The 13744-nt window shown below is 34.2% G+C and overlaps 1 protein-coding gene and 1 long non-coding RNA gene across 3 annotated transcripts in view; one reads left to right on the forward strand and one right to left on the reverse strand.

Moving 5' to 3' along the window:
• LOC133533645 (D-beta-hydroxybutyrate dehydrogenase, mitochondrial-like) overlaps positions 1-13744 on the forward strand; it is a 58241-nt gene that overhangs the window by 11612 nt on the left and 32885 nt on the right. The gene's annotated exons all lie outside the window — the stretch shown is intronic.
• LOC133533648 (uncharacterized) lies at positions 763-5721 on the reverse strand. 2 transcript variants are annotated; one of them, XR_009801912.1, is made up of 6 exons: positions 4419-5721; positions 3881-3993; positions 3396-3525; positions 3099-3189; positions 2428-2630; positions 763-987 (listed from the first exon to the last, which is right to left on the reverse strand). It is a non-coding gene; the product is annotated as an uncharacterized LOC133533648 (long non-coding RNA). The 2 variants fall into 2 exon arrangements; XR_009801911.1 differs by having other exon boundaries at positions 3881-3996; positions 4419-5720.

The raw sequence follows: 13744 nt of genomic DNA on the forward strand, positions 1-13744 counted from the left end.
GCTGCAATAACTAAATATCTTCCTAATAAATTAATAAAAATATATCTTACATTACATCAAAAATCATCGAGTTTCTGTAACTTAAGGCTACACTTGTCGTCTACGACCTTGAGCATGTGGGCGGAGCCTATATTCTTTACCACAACACTGCTCATACCTTGTCGATTGTTATATATTTTCATTCTACTTATAAGGCGTCATATTTAATATAGAAAAAGGTTTGGAATAACTTAGTCTTACGGTATTTTGCTGAAGGTTGAATCTTAACATTAAATCCTATCGATTACTTCCTATCAACATAATAATTTATTTAGTATAGTAAATTTCTGAGTCTTAACATCTAGGTAATACTTAATCAGGTAGAATCAGAGTCCAAGATTTAGTTGTTACTCATTAAAGAATCTAGGGAACCGCGGTTCACTTCGAGGGGTCCTAACCTTTAACTAGACGATCACTTGGCCAAATAATTGTTAAGGTAAAATTATTGTTGGGGTAAATTTTAGGGGTAATTTTAAAGGTGGGATTGTTAACGATTAGGTACAGTATTTTATTAGGTCCGGGGTTTAATAGATGGGGTAGATTTGGGGTGTGGGTAGGGGAGGTTACATTTTGGTGCCGTGACCGAGGGATCTAAAGTGTACCACTTTTGGGGCACATTTTGGATACCAAGGTTTCTAAAATAAAGGAAAGTAAAAGTAGCCATTCAGGCTACATTTTGTTGCCGTGAGAGCGGAGTGGGTACACTGAATTTTGGACTCTGTTTTTATTGTGTTTTGAATAAAAGCCATGAAACCTAACGTTTATTTCTGAAACTGTTACTATGTACAAAAAAAAAAATCCTTAGAGTTATTGTCTAATTAATAAGTTTATCAATCTTCTTTACTCGTTCTTTTCTCGCTGTTGTTAGGGATTCTTTTCATATTCCTCAGCTAAGAATTGTCATCACATAATAATCAATTATAAATTCACCTTCTTGCGCCTTGATACCTGAAAAAAGAAATTTAAAACCCATGTAGTATAACTTTAATACATAAAACGATTACCTTAAGCGAAAATAATTATATTTGTTTCTCTCGCGTCATAGATTTGTTAAGAAATTATATTTATAGCAGGGACCAATAACAATAATGAAATAAATAAATAAATATCTTCAAGTCAGTCTTTCATATACTCGTATCGACCTATTCTTAGAGTAGGCAAAGTTTGTGCTATGGGTGCTAGGCAGCGTAGTGCATACTTCTATGGATAAGTATATACTTAGAACCTAGATAAATAGATAATATCCATGACTTAGGGAACGCATATTCGTGGTAGACCCGCAGCGCTTATGCGTGGTAGACGCGCAAGTGGCTGCTTTTGCCAGACAGCATTCATAGGCATGGTCGTTACTTAGTAGGCTAGGAGGCTGTTGCCAATAGTCTAGATATAAGAAAATATTACCTAAGACAATCTAGTATGTAGTTAGGTATAGCTTAGATAAGAGACAGCTACGTTAGAACTTATGCTTTAGTAAAAAAATCTTGGGGGCGTAAAATAGTTCCATTTCACGTAGATTTTCTTGAAATACTAAGGAACAGGGGGCGTATTCCGCATCTTTCTTACTTTTCTATCTTAAATGCCGGAACGCATTTACAACCCCTCACCATCGGGCGACTCGTTTGCCTTTTTGCTTTCTATATCATATAAATAGCTACTCGTGTGTGATAGTATAAGAGTTCGATCTATGTTACAGATAAAACATCTCTCACTAGGCTATGGAATGGATAGTAAAGTTCATACATTTTCTGCCGCTTAAGAAAAGTTTTGTCATTCATAGAGTAGTAGCAACAAACAGTTAATTCTGTTAGGTACAATTAATCGCCTAAGCGTAGATCTAAATGACAACTACATATGTTTGGACTATGTTTGGTTTGATTGTTGTATATAAAAATCATACATTTGTTATTGTAGGATAATCATGTATGTATGAACTAGGATCTGCTTGAGTTCATCTGACAAACAGAGATATTTAACACACATGTTAGGACATTTAGTCTAGGAAAGTAAACAGTCATAGTACGTCATAAAGGCATTATTAGTGGATTAGTAGAACATACACATATGTAAGAGAATTTAGCTACATAGGTATTCTTCAGAACTCCCGCTGTATTTATTAAAAATAGCACTGAAATATGTGCATAGTTACCATCTACAGTCATTGCTATTATTTACTAGTCTCTATGAGTGCTTTATCTTTCAAAAATCGACTGAGATTTGTAACGTGTTGTTGCCCTGATTAACGACACACATACAAAAGCATACTTATTTGTAGTACTAGACGTAGGTTGACTTAGGATTACAGTACTGATCTACTGACGGTACTTTTTATCGTATTCCGATTACGGTTGAATTATAGTACAAAATTGGTTAAGGTAGCATACTAAGCACCTAATATAAAGGAAGATCTTGAGTGAAATTTTCCCTATAAGTAGTATTCAATGTAGACCACTGCTGATGTAGGAGCAGTTTTCTTGTACTAGAGCCGTTGAACGGGAGCTTTCAAGTGTCAGAAGACAGCAGCCATTGTTGCAGCAAAAGTCGTGAAATAAAGTCATTGAACAGGAGTCTGGAGTGGTCTGCTTCTTCATAATCTGAAATGAAATAGGCAAGCATTACAAGAATTCAGTTAAATAGGTAACTTTTGATTTCTTAAAGGTCAGTTTTAGTTGGGCAATATATCAACAATTTTCTTAAGACATCCATTCGCGGGGGCGTGTTATTATTTTCAATTCATTATGAAAGGATATATTAACACATCCTATGGAAATATTAGTATTCATAATGTAAAAATAGTGGTACAAAATTTTTTGAAAATAATAATACAAAAAAGTTTGAGAACCTTTGCCTTGCAGGACATATTTCCATGAGTTAGGTCATAAATATACTAGAGTAAATTAAATGAGCCAACAGGATTAGAATAAGATAGGCTAAGAACATTTTTCATCTTTTGTTCATTCCTCCGGGAACGATTTAACAAATTTTTTAAGTTTTTCAAATAAAGGTGTTATTTATGACATCAGTTAATATTTAATACAATTAACTACAATAAAATAAAGTACCTTTCATAAATAGAAGCAGTCAGCAGGAGAAAGATTGAGGTCAGGTGGATGATAGACTCGCTGTGTGGCTCGGACAATGTCCCAAATAGCACTATAATAGGAATTATTTAGTTAAAATTAGCTTGAAATTGTTATAAGAGTTTATTTTAAACTAGAAAGGTCCTAACATTTAATAAATAAATAAATAAAAGAATTCAAAAAAATTTGAAAGCGAGAAAGGTTTTCCTAAGATTTATGGTTCTAAGTAGGATTAAGACTAAAACTTATGCTGTCCAGTGACATAGTTGTTATACTTACTTGGAGATTATCGAGAGACTCGGAAAAGCCCATGAAAACAGCAAATGGAAGTTTGCTCCACTCCGCATAAATATCACAAGATCGCTAGGTATAGGTATATATAGGCAGCCATCAGAGTTGACTCTGTTTGCTGAAAGATTAGACATATATTGTAAGGTTAATCGCAAGAAGAGGAATATTTATGACGGGTTCAAGTTTAGGTTCAGTTTTTTGAATGATCGGATAACTGCCGGGTTCTTTTTAGAAAGGAAAATACCAATTCACTAACAGATCTTCAGTAGCGCAAGAAATCCTGTTTATATTTAGCTGGCGTGATCACATAATTTTGATTTTCATAACATATTGCATTACCAAGTTCGAAAAGCTCGTATTTAAAAAAAAATATCACTCATGTCATCATATAGAACGATAACAGTTTTCAAATTTCAAGTATAGTATGGACAAGCATAAAAATAACTGCCCAGTAACAGAGGTGTTATACTTACTCTTAAAGCTCAGGAAAGATTCATCAAAATCAGTAAACGGAGTCTCACAGTGTAATTTCAACTTATTTTTCTTCAGTAATGACTTGTCCACACCACATTCAATAGTTGTCAGCCTGCTGAAAAGATACACATCGCTTGTAAGTCTTATTGCAATAAGAAATGAGTAGTGAAGGTTCAAAATAACATTAAATAGGCAGTATAAAACAAAGTTAGAAATGTCATCTTGTCAGCACTTTGATCGCATTCAATTTTATTTGAAAATAAATGTTTTTATGTTGCTGAACTGAGCCATAAAAATAGGGAAAGACAATACACTAGGCCTGACACTACATTAGACGTAAGCTTTTTAAGTAGAATAATAATAAATTTGGAAATTTTTTATTAGGTTATGATGGACAGGATCAATTAGAAAAGTAGATTTAATGCTAGATAGGTCAATTTGTGGCTAATTATTTTCTGATTGCTAACGTTTAAGTATATTTAACAAGATCTCAATAGCCTTGACTTTTCTAAAGCAGGAAAACGAACATAATCTTACCTTGCTTGTAGGAACAGTTTCCATATTTTAAGTTTATTTCACTCGCACTGTCAGTAGCACTGGCATATTAGTGAAACATCCGTGGTTCTAGATAGTTTAAACATAAGGTCATAGGTCATCTTACGGCACTAGATTCAATGAACATTTATAAATTTCTTGATGAAAGTAATAAACACATGGTCGTGGTTGAATCTGCAACTCTACTTCATTGTCTCGTGCAGTTATTGCAATATGTTACGGGTAGGATATTAAGAGAATCATAAAAAGCGCACTCGACTCGAAGACAACCTTTTCCAGTTCAGTTTAAACTTCTGTCATGGTAATGGTAATTATTATTTGTCAACTTTCTCTATGCAACTTGATGAATTACAATATGGTGGTTGGATATTTGTCACTTGTCTGCTTATTAAGGTGTTAAAAGAATTAGACACTGGTAGTTGAGGTAACTTTGGTATTTTTTACTTTAATTAATAATTTTGGGATTTAATAACAAATTTTAGGCAAGGAAAATGAATGCTGTATAAAAAAACTACTAATATGAATCTAAAAGAACGGAAGTAAATAAAGTGACAGAGCCTAGAGCTGCCAGGGGCAAAATTCCTTTGTAAGATTTGACACAGTCTAGAATGATATGATGTGACGTGACGTGATTGAATCAATTATTTTAATTTACTAATTGATTAAATGTGTCTTTATTATTCAAATTAATATAAAATATATATATTTAAGACCTCAAAACTAAATTTTTTGCTTTCTATTAAATTAATTTGATTCTAGTTAGTCATGCCATCTATGGGGAACCTTAACAAAGTTAGCCACAAGCCGACTAAATCGCGTAGGCTGCGTTATGCATGTTGTTAGGGTTCGTAGGACGTATTTTCAATTTTGTTGCATTATACGAGCGCACGCACATAGATCAACCTTAGAAAAGATATTGTCTATGACAAAAAGGCATGTTTACACGATCGATTTCATTCAGCATTAAAAATAATTAATAAGTATATTGCAAATTATATATTTTTAAGCATAAATAAATACGGATAAAATGTAGGATAGAAAATAAAGTAATATGCCAAACAAGCGCTAGTGAAACCATCTAGGGACGAGTAGGGGTACTTAGACGATCTATAAATTTCCGAAAAGCAAAGTAATTTAGGGATTATAGGCAATAGATTTCTCTCTTTAATAAATTTCACTCTTCTTATTATGTAATATATAATTATAAACATATAGTCGTAGTTTTTCGGGTCGTAAAATGAAATTTTCTAAAATATCATTACGACGCCATCTAACGGTAAATAGTAGCACTGACAGACATGATGTCGCTGCTCGGCACTAGATGGAGTTAAGATGAAGTTTCTAGTTTATAAAACATACGCTGGCGATTCGCTATGTCAAGGAAAGAACGCGCGAAATTCCCTTTCACGTACATTTTTAAAATTTACCACCTTTTCTAATGACAGAAAGGGTTAACAGACTACGAATGTCCTAAATAGTTTTGAAATAGATCATAGATCAATATTCTTCACTTTTAAGCTTTGTTTTGACAATTTAGTTTGACGTTTTCGAAATAAATAAAGAGCGATCTTACGGATTAATTATCGTTTTTGAAAGAAAGTAAAGTGATATTTGGTCAAAATTATATGGAAAATAAGTTTATGACCACTAGTAATCATCATTTTCATTTTGAAATCACAAGAAACGTAAGGCGGATGAATAAACAAAGTACAAATATGCTTGCTGTGGTTTCGTTCACGAAAAGAAAATTAGTTCATGCAGTAAATTTATATTGAAACAGTTATTATAGTGTACATTAGTGAGGTGTGATAGTGATGAAAAATTGCTTAATTTACAAGAAATGTGCATTGAACGTGAGTACAAAGTTTGACAAGCCGGAATATTTATAGGTTATGTTTGTATATGATGTAATTTTTAAAATCTCCTACTTTACAAACTCAAATCCATTGAACATTCCGGATTTTTAATTCTCTATCTACATGGATTTCGATTTATAGTGCGTTTCCAAAAAAAATCTGCATGATTTATTTTGCGTAGGTATTAACATTGTTTTTTCTTATAATTAGCCATTATGTGTAACTGCATTTCTCAGGGTAATGCATAAACTGCTCCTTCCAGTAGCAAACACAAATCTGCAAATGTCACTGTTTCCCTACTTAATCGCAGTATCCGTTGATCAATCAATAAACTGTTCTTATCAGAACAACGTCATTGTTTCTCGACAAAACATGCCATTTGTTGTACACATCTCTATGTATGTATGTTCCCACAAACTCATTGTTAAATTTGTCTGGTTTCTTAACACTCTCATAGCATACCAGTCTCGAAGGTAGACTAAGGTATATAGCATAAACGTTTCAGATCAAAGTTTGAATCCCAATGAGTGAATAAGTGAATAACAAACCGGGGCCATAAATAAAATTATGCTTAGTAAATTAGGAACCCTATGTATTTAATATTAGATTTTGTTTTATTGAGTCAAACGGAGTGTGTGTTTTAGTGCGAGTAAAAGTGTAAAATCGTTTCAAATGAAGTAAAAGCTGACTTCTAATTGAGTGAGTTAACATGTGTTTGTGTCAAAATGTGTGATATTTAATAGTGTTAAAGTGTTTTCAAGTGCTTTGTGAAAGCTGTAATACCGGATAATCTCGACAAGTTATTCATGCTGGACAAGTCAGAAGAGGAGATAAGACACCATCATCAGTTTACAAGCTGCTAGTATGATCAAGTAGCAACGAACACAGGCCTTCCTGTTGCAACTGTCCTGAGGTCTACTGAGCATCATGGTAGATGAAGAAAATTAATGCATGAAATCGTAAGCAACTTGCGTTAGTCCAGAAGAGATACTGTGAGTCTTAAAAAAATATATATATTGTTATAAAATTCTTTTCCTTTGCTATTAAACAATTTATACATGGGACTTTTATTCTTGCCATTATTTATTTATTTTGAATTTTACTAAGAAATACCTAAAATAAGAGGCAGATTTAAGCGGATATTTTTGTGTAAAGCACATTGTTGTTTCGAATCTTGTTTAATATAATTGCTGTAATTTGGATGTAATAATTACATATGTATAGGTATATTTGGTGTGATAAGTCAATAACTTATGTAAAATGCATTGTGTGGTAAAACGTTTTTAATTCAAGTCATTATTTAAATGATCAATTTTTTTATTTATTTATTATTTATCATCATCATCATCTCAAATGCTATTTGAGAAATGTTCGGAATTGTACAGGGAAAAAAAAAATCTAATTTCTGATACATTTTATGACACGGATTGTACAACGTTGGTTTTAATTTTTTTAATGATTCACTCTTGAGCATATTTTGAAATGTTGAAATGAGAAATGGCCTAACCATATAAAGGCAGATTACATCTAGAGTCAATTTAAAGTTTTATTGCAATAGCATTCCAATTTAGGCCAAGTTTTGTAGATGAATGGCTTTTGCCCGATGTGACAATTTTCCCAGTATCAAGTTAATGAAAACAAAATTGTATGACATTTAGCTGATATATAAATGTTGCATAATAGAGCGTGGTTTTGGGCTCTTGGTAGGGCAATAGTTAGACATTACAATTAGGCGCATTTCGGGATTACTTTTTCATTATTTGTAAGCAGTACTATTCACTTGTTTTCATTCTCGACTCTTCGGCTGAGGGTCGAGGCTACATGAGGTCGTTATTTCGCACACTCAAGCTTTCTATTCTTTTCAAATGCTTTCATTAGAGTAGGCAATGTGTTGATCACTATACTCAATTCTTCCATAATTGCTTAGGATTCTAACATGCAAACTTCTATACAGGGTGGGATACTTTTTTTTTTGTCAGCTAATTGTATATATCCACGGTGCGATGGTCTACTATATAATGGGTAGACAACACTGCATTGTTGAACGGTATTAGTGAGTAAAGGACATGGAGATTAGTTGCTGAGCGTTATCATAAAAAAATATTTTGGGTTTTCTCTCCGTGTGTCAGTTGAATTAAATATTTATTAAAAATATATATATGTATTCAAGTAGTAAATATTAAATAAATAAAAAGGGGTATTGGGCTAGTATTAGTGTTTTCGGAACCGGTATTCTTTTTGAGAACCGGGAATTTCGGTACTTTTGTATTACGGAACCGGGATTTCCCGGTTTTTTCGGTATTTTCGGTTCTTGCTAGTTTTTGTCATAGAAAACAAGGGTTATGCTTCAAAAGTAAACTAAAATTCTGTATTCAAGTAACTTTAATTCGAAATTTTTTCTTCTATTTTCTGTTCTCATACCTAGTAGTATATAAATCAGACTATAATTAATCATAGTGTTATGTTATTGTTAGGTACTAAAGTAAGTATTTACTGTCAATTAAAGGGTAAAAATAAGGCAGTCATCTTAGATTCCTTAACATTTAGAATTATCTTAAACATTTTTAAAGAAAACAAAATTAAACTATTTTCTATTCTCATACCTAGTAGTAAGTAATTATATATAAATCAGACTATTGTCAATCACAGTGTTATTCTTAGGATCTTAAGTTTTTAGAATAGAATAGAATAGAATAGAAAAACGTTTATTGCAAAACCATCTACAAACAGCACCACATTAGAAAACAAAAAAAAAGTAAGAAAGAAGATCTAATACACTAAACAGTTATAACTACTTGTAACTTATACTAACATGCAATAGTTACAGTGATGATGCTGTAATAGAGGCTACAATTGGACACCACTCAGCATATGCTCTAACATATATATGCTACATCGCTGGTCTTCCGTGGAGCCCAGGGCAAGAAGATAGCTCGGAACAGTAAAGGCAGTGTCAGACAGTGATTTAGCAAGTATTAATATTTAACACAAGTTAGAAACTAATGCACGGAAAAATTTCAAAGCGGAAGTGAGTGGGTTGGGAATATCTAAAAATATATAAAAATATAAACAGGTAAAGTCAGACATGTATTTAGTTTAATATATAGTAGAGCATATATACATAAAAAGGCAACTCGTTAAAAATAGATAAATAATTCAATTTATAACATAAAATAATCATAATCTAACTAAGGTGCATGGAACGCGAAGAACACGGCAGTTGGAAGCTGAAAAGATATTGTTTAAATTTAAGTTTAAAAGTGAGTAATGTTTTAGAGTTACGTATTGGAGGGGGTATGTTGTTCCAGCATTTCGTAGCAGAGTAGCGAAAACTGCCACGAAATGCTGCTGAACTGCCGTGTCTCGGACAGAGAAGTCGAATGCCATCTCTCATTGGACGGGAGGAGAACGACAACTTACTGTCAATAAAATGGTCAAAATTAGGTAGTCATTTTAAATTCCTTAAACATTTAGAATTATCTTAAACATTTTTCAAAAGCAACAAAATTAAACTATTTTCTATTCTCATACCTAGTAGTAAGTTATTATATATAAATCAGACTATAATCAATCACAGTGTTTTTGTTAGGTTCTTAAGTGTTAACTGTCAATAAAATGGTAAAAATTAGCCAGTCACCTGAGATTCCTTAAATACTTATTTATAAATATCTTAAACATTTTTCAAAGAAAACAAAATTAAAATTAAAATATTTAAATATTTCACCTCGTTTTGTCAGAAATTAACAACAAAATCTACTAAAAGCCTTTGAGGTTATCATCAAAATCACACACGCGCGCAATGCAATCCGAAAACTGAGTGAGTGAACGAAAGATCGCGGCGCGCGAGCGGGGCATGCGCGGCAGGCGCGGGGAAGCTTGACTTACTATATACTTACTTTCCTTCCTAGCAACAGTGAGCGAGTGTAGGTAGTTATTGGTAATATCGAGCGCACCATTAATTTCGCGCGTTATTTATTTTAACGCTGAATTATTCACGTTAGTTTTGAATGTTTGAATAGTAGAAAGTGTGGAAAATTAAAGTAAGAGTAAATAAGTAAATAGTAGTGTGAATCGCTTAATAAAAATAAAATTCCCGAAAGTACCGAAAGAACCGGGAATCAAATTTGGTTTCCCGGTTCCATTTTACTGACAAAAGAACCGGGAATTCCCGGTACTTTCGAGACCGGGATTTCCCGGTTCTGAACCCTAGCTAGTATGGGGCTAGGACATAATGAGATTTTTTTATTTCTTTCAATTGAAAGTACAATAGTAAATTTTGTTTGATTTTTTATTTTTGATTGCATCTCAAGAGTCTTGGCTGTCTGTAAAAATCGTACGAATGCGTAACTGAGGAGGAATGGATATGTGCAATGAGTGCTTATAATTATGAATATGTGAGGTTTTATGAATGAGATGTATGAATATCAGATGATGGACGTGTAGTAGACGGATGTACCTTTTTTAGAAAAAATGGATTGATACAGATAGACAACGGCTGGAGTGCAATCGAACTAGATTTGTCGGTGTTTGCAGGGGAACAAAAAGGGGGGGAAGGGGAAACACAACTAACTGGAAAAGTCTTATCAGTAGGTTAAAATCCATTGGATTAGACCCATTTAAAAGGGTAGATTTTTCTAGTTAGTACTCTACAAGGTATGAAGACACTTACGAAATCCACACACTCATCTTGGATGGGATATATCCGACATTCGACAAATTTTATGGGCCGTGAGCGTCTAGAACCGACGAGGCTCTTCTCAAGAATTGATTAAACATAATTATAAGGTTGTTTTATTGGTATAAGGTCTAAGGTTTAATAATTAGAAAAAAAAAAATTGATTCTTTAGTTTAGACAAAAATATTTTTACTGTACCATGTTGAGGTACTCTCTAGTGTCAACTAATGTCAATTTTAAGTTTGTTTAAAAACAAAAAAAAACACACCCAAACAAACTTAAAGGTCGGTGTATCTTATTTAAGTATGAGACACGCGCCAAGAACACGTGGCTGAGAGTGATAAGGCAGTGAAATTTGGTTTGAATTTTGGCAATGGAACTTGAAAGCTTCGTACTTATAAAAATTAAAGGTTTCTTCGTTTTGCATGGGGAGTTTTTGCTGTCTCATTAGATGCTCTTCTACGGAAGTGTACGGTCCACAGAGAAAAAGATCTCGCCGAGACCGGGGTGAGCTGGCAAGAACGGGTTAATAGGACCTATCGGACTCACAATCTGGTATCTCTGGCAGAGCGAGGTTTCTGGGGAAAAAGTTGTCTTGGATCATTGACGGAGTTCTGATGAACTGATTTCAACGCCAAGTCGTTAACAGTCACTTAGTATTGGAATACACACTACACGTTTAAAAAAGGGGGGGAAATTTTCCGACTAAATCTAGAGGAAATTGAAGTTTTTTATAAATTCCTGTGGTAATTCATAAAAACCTTAAATTTGGGGGCGGATGTGACTAGCCATATGCCTATTTCGTAATATTGGCCTTGGTTTTATATTAAAACACATAGAAAATAATGAAAAACTACAGTACTCTTCGTTTGCATCTTTCAGTCATGATTTCACTCCGTATTCTAACAATTACAACTTGAAGGACACGTTTCCGTATTTTACCACTTGTGATTTCGATTAAATACATAACACTCAGTGAATTTTCATTTTTTTATTTATTTTAAAATGCTGCGAAGAATGATAATAATCAATTGAAGTTAACCTAGAATAAATGCATAATTATTGGTGTAATAAAGAACATTGAGTTACTAACTTAATAATAAACGTAAAATATTACAATACAGACGTTATTTTCAGAAAACAAAACTATAATACCTGAAGGTAAATAATAATGTTGGCATATTCATGCTTGATAGGTTTTGAAACGTTTCATTTTATCATTTTTTTGGTCTACTTAAACTGACTACTAAGCGAATACTGTCGTTGTGTGCGTAAAAGTCGCTATTATGTCGCCGTTGTGTCGCTATTATGTCGCCGTTATGTCGCCATTATGTCGCTACTATGTCGCCGTTATGTCGCTACTATGTCGCCGTTATGTCGCTATTATGTCGCCGTTATGTCGCTATTATGTCGCCGTTATGTCGCTACTATGTCGCCGTTATGTCGCTACTATGTCGCCGTTATGTCGCTACTATGTCGCCGTTATGTCGCTATTATGTCGCCGTTATGTCGCTATTATGTCGCCGTTATGTCGCTATTATGTCGCCGATATGTCGCTATTATGTCGCCGTTATGTCGCCAATATGTCGCTAGTCGCCAATATGTCGCTGTTATGTCGCTATTATGTCGCTAGTCGCCGTTATGTCGCCGTTATGTCGCTGTTATGTCGCTACTAAAGTATATAAAAGGGCCGTAAAGTACGGAGGATGGGCATTAATTTTTCACCCGTCGGACTAGCAGTATCTCTGGCTTTTGGTAAGTGAAGTGCCTCTACCATTCTTTCTATTTGTTTGTGTTTGCTGGGAATTATCCTGGTAAATTTAAACTTGTAAATTGTGTCTGTGTTTGGTTTTGCGGGGACAATGTCGTCGTAACGCTAAACTTAGGCTATGGTGGAGATACTTTACTTCCAGTTTGTGTTATTTTTATTGTGAAGTTTTCTGCACTGTGTCTTGCTGAGTGTTGCGGAAAGTAATTTCCGAGACATTGGGCTTGGATAATGGTGTCAGGAGGAGCTTCATTTTATGTTTGATTTACTAGTAAAATTTAACTTAGTTATTTTACTACCTTTCTATGGTGTTCGTTTGATATTTTATAAAGCCAGATCACTGTTTGGACTAACAGTTTGTCTATCTAAGCAGCTTCTCCCTAACGGTGGCAAATTGCAGCTGTTTAGAAGTCTTTTGTTCCAAGTTGAGAGGGCTTGGCGTCTCTTCTTTACCAACATAAGAGGCGAACATACTCTCCCTGGTCTCAAGGTCCAGCTGTTAGATGAATGTGAGGGCATCACGTGCGTGCCATTGAGAGTAATCTCTGCTCACTGAAGTCTGCAGTAATTGAGGCTAGGTCTCGTATTAAATATATTTATATATTTCGGTACTCTGGCTCATGCTAGTGCTGATCGCGGGAGAGCTTCTGTCATGATTGGTAACAAACACAGATAAAGTTTTAATCATGGCGGGGTATCCCATGTGACTGGTACGGGTGTGTGTGCTAGTGTGCTGATTACCTATAGACATGCTAGGGCGGTCTATTCTCATCCACCGTGCCCACGTGGCGATGAGGAGGGGGCCAATCACACAGACACTAGGGTTTGCTATACCTCGGTTTTGTCGGCCGAATGCTTACAGCTTAGACTTAGGGATACACTTGTGTATGTTCCAAATCACTAGATCAATGGTAAGTACGATCTGTGTTCTGGACATACTAGATTAGGGTCTAAGGGTAGGAATAGGGTAGAGTCACACACACTGTTATAGGGTCTCTCTTAGGTTTGA

The sequence above is a fragment of the Cydia pomonella genome, unplaced genomic scaffold (genome assembly GCF_033807575.1).
Source record: "Cydia pomonella isolate Wapato2018A unplaced genomic scaffold, ilCydPomo1 PGA_scaffold_188, whole genome shotgun sequence".
Lineage (NCBI taxonomy): Eukaryota > Metazoa > Arthropoda > Insecta > Lepidoptera > Tortricidae > Cydia > Cydia pomonella.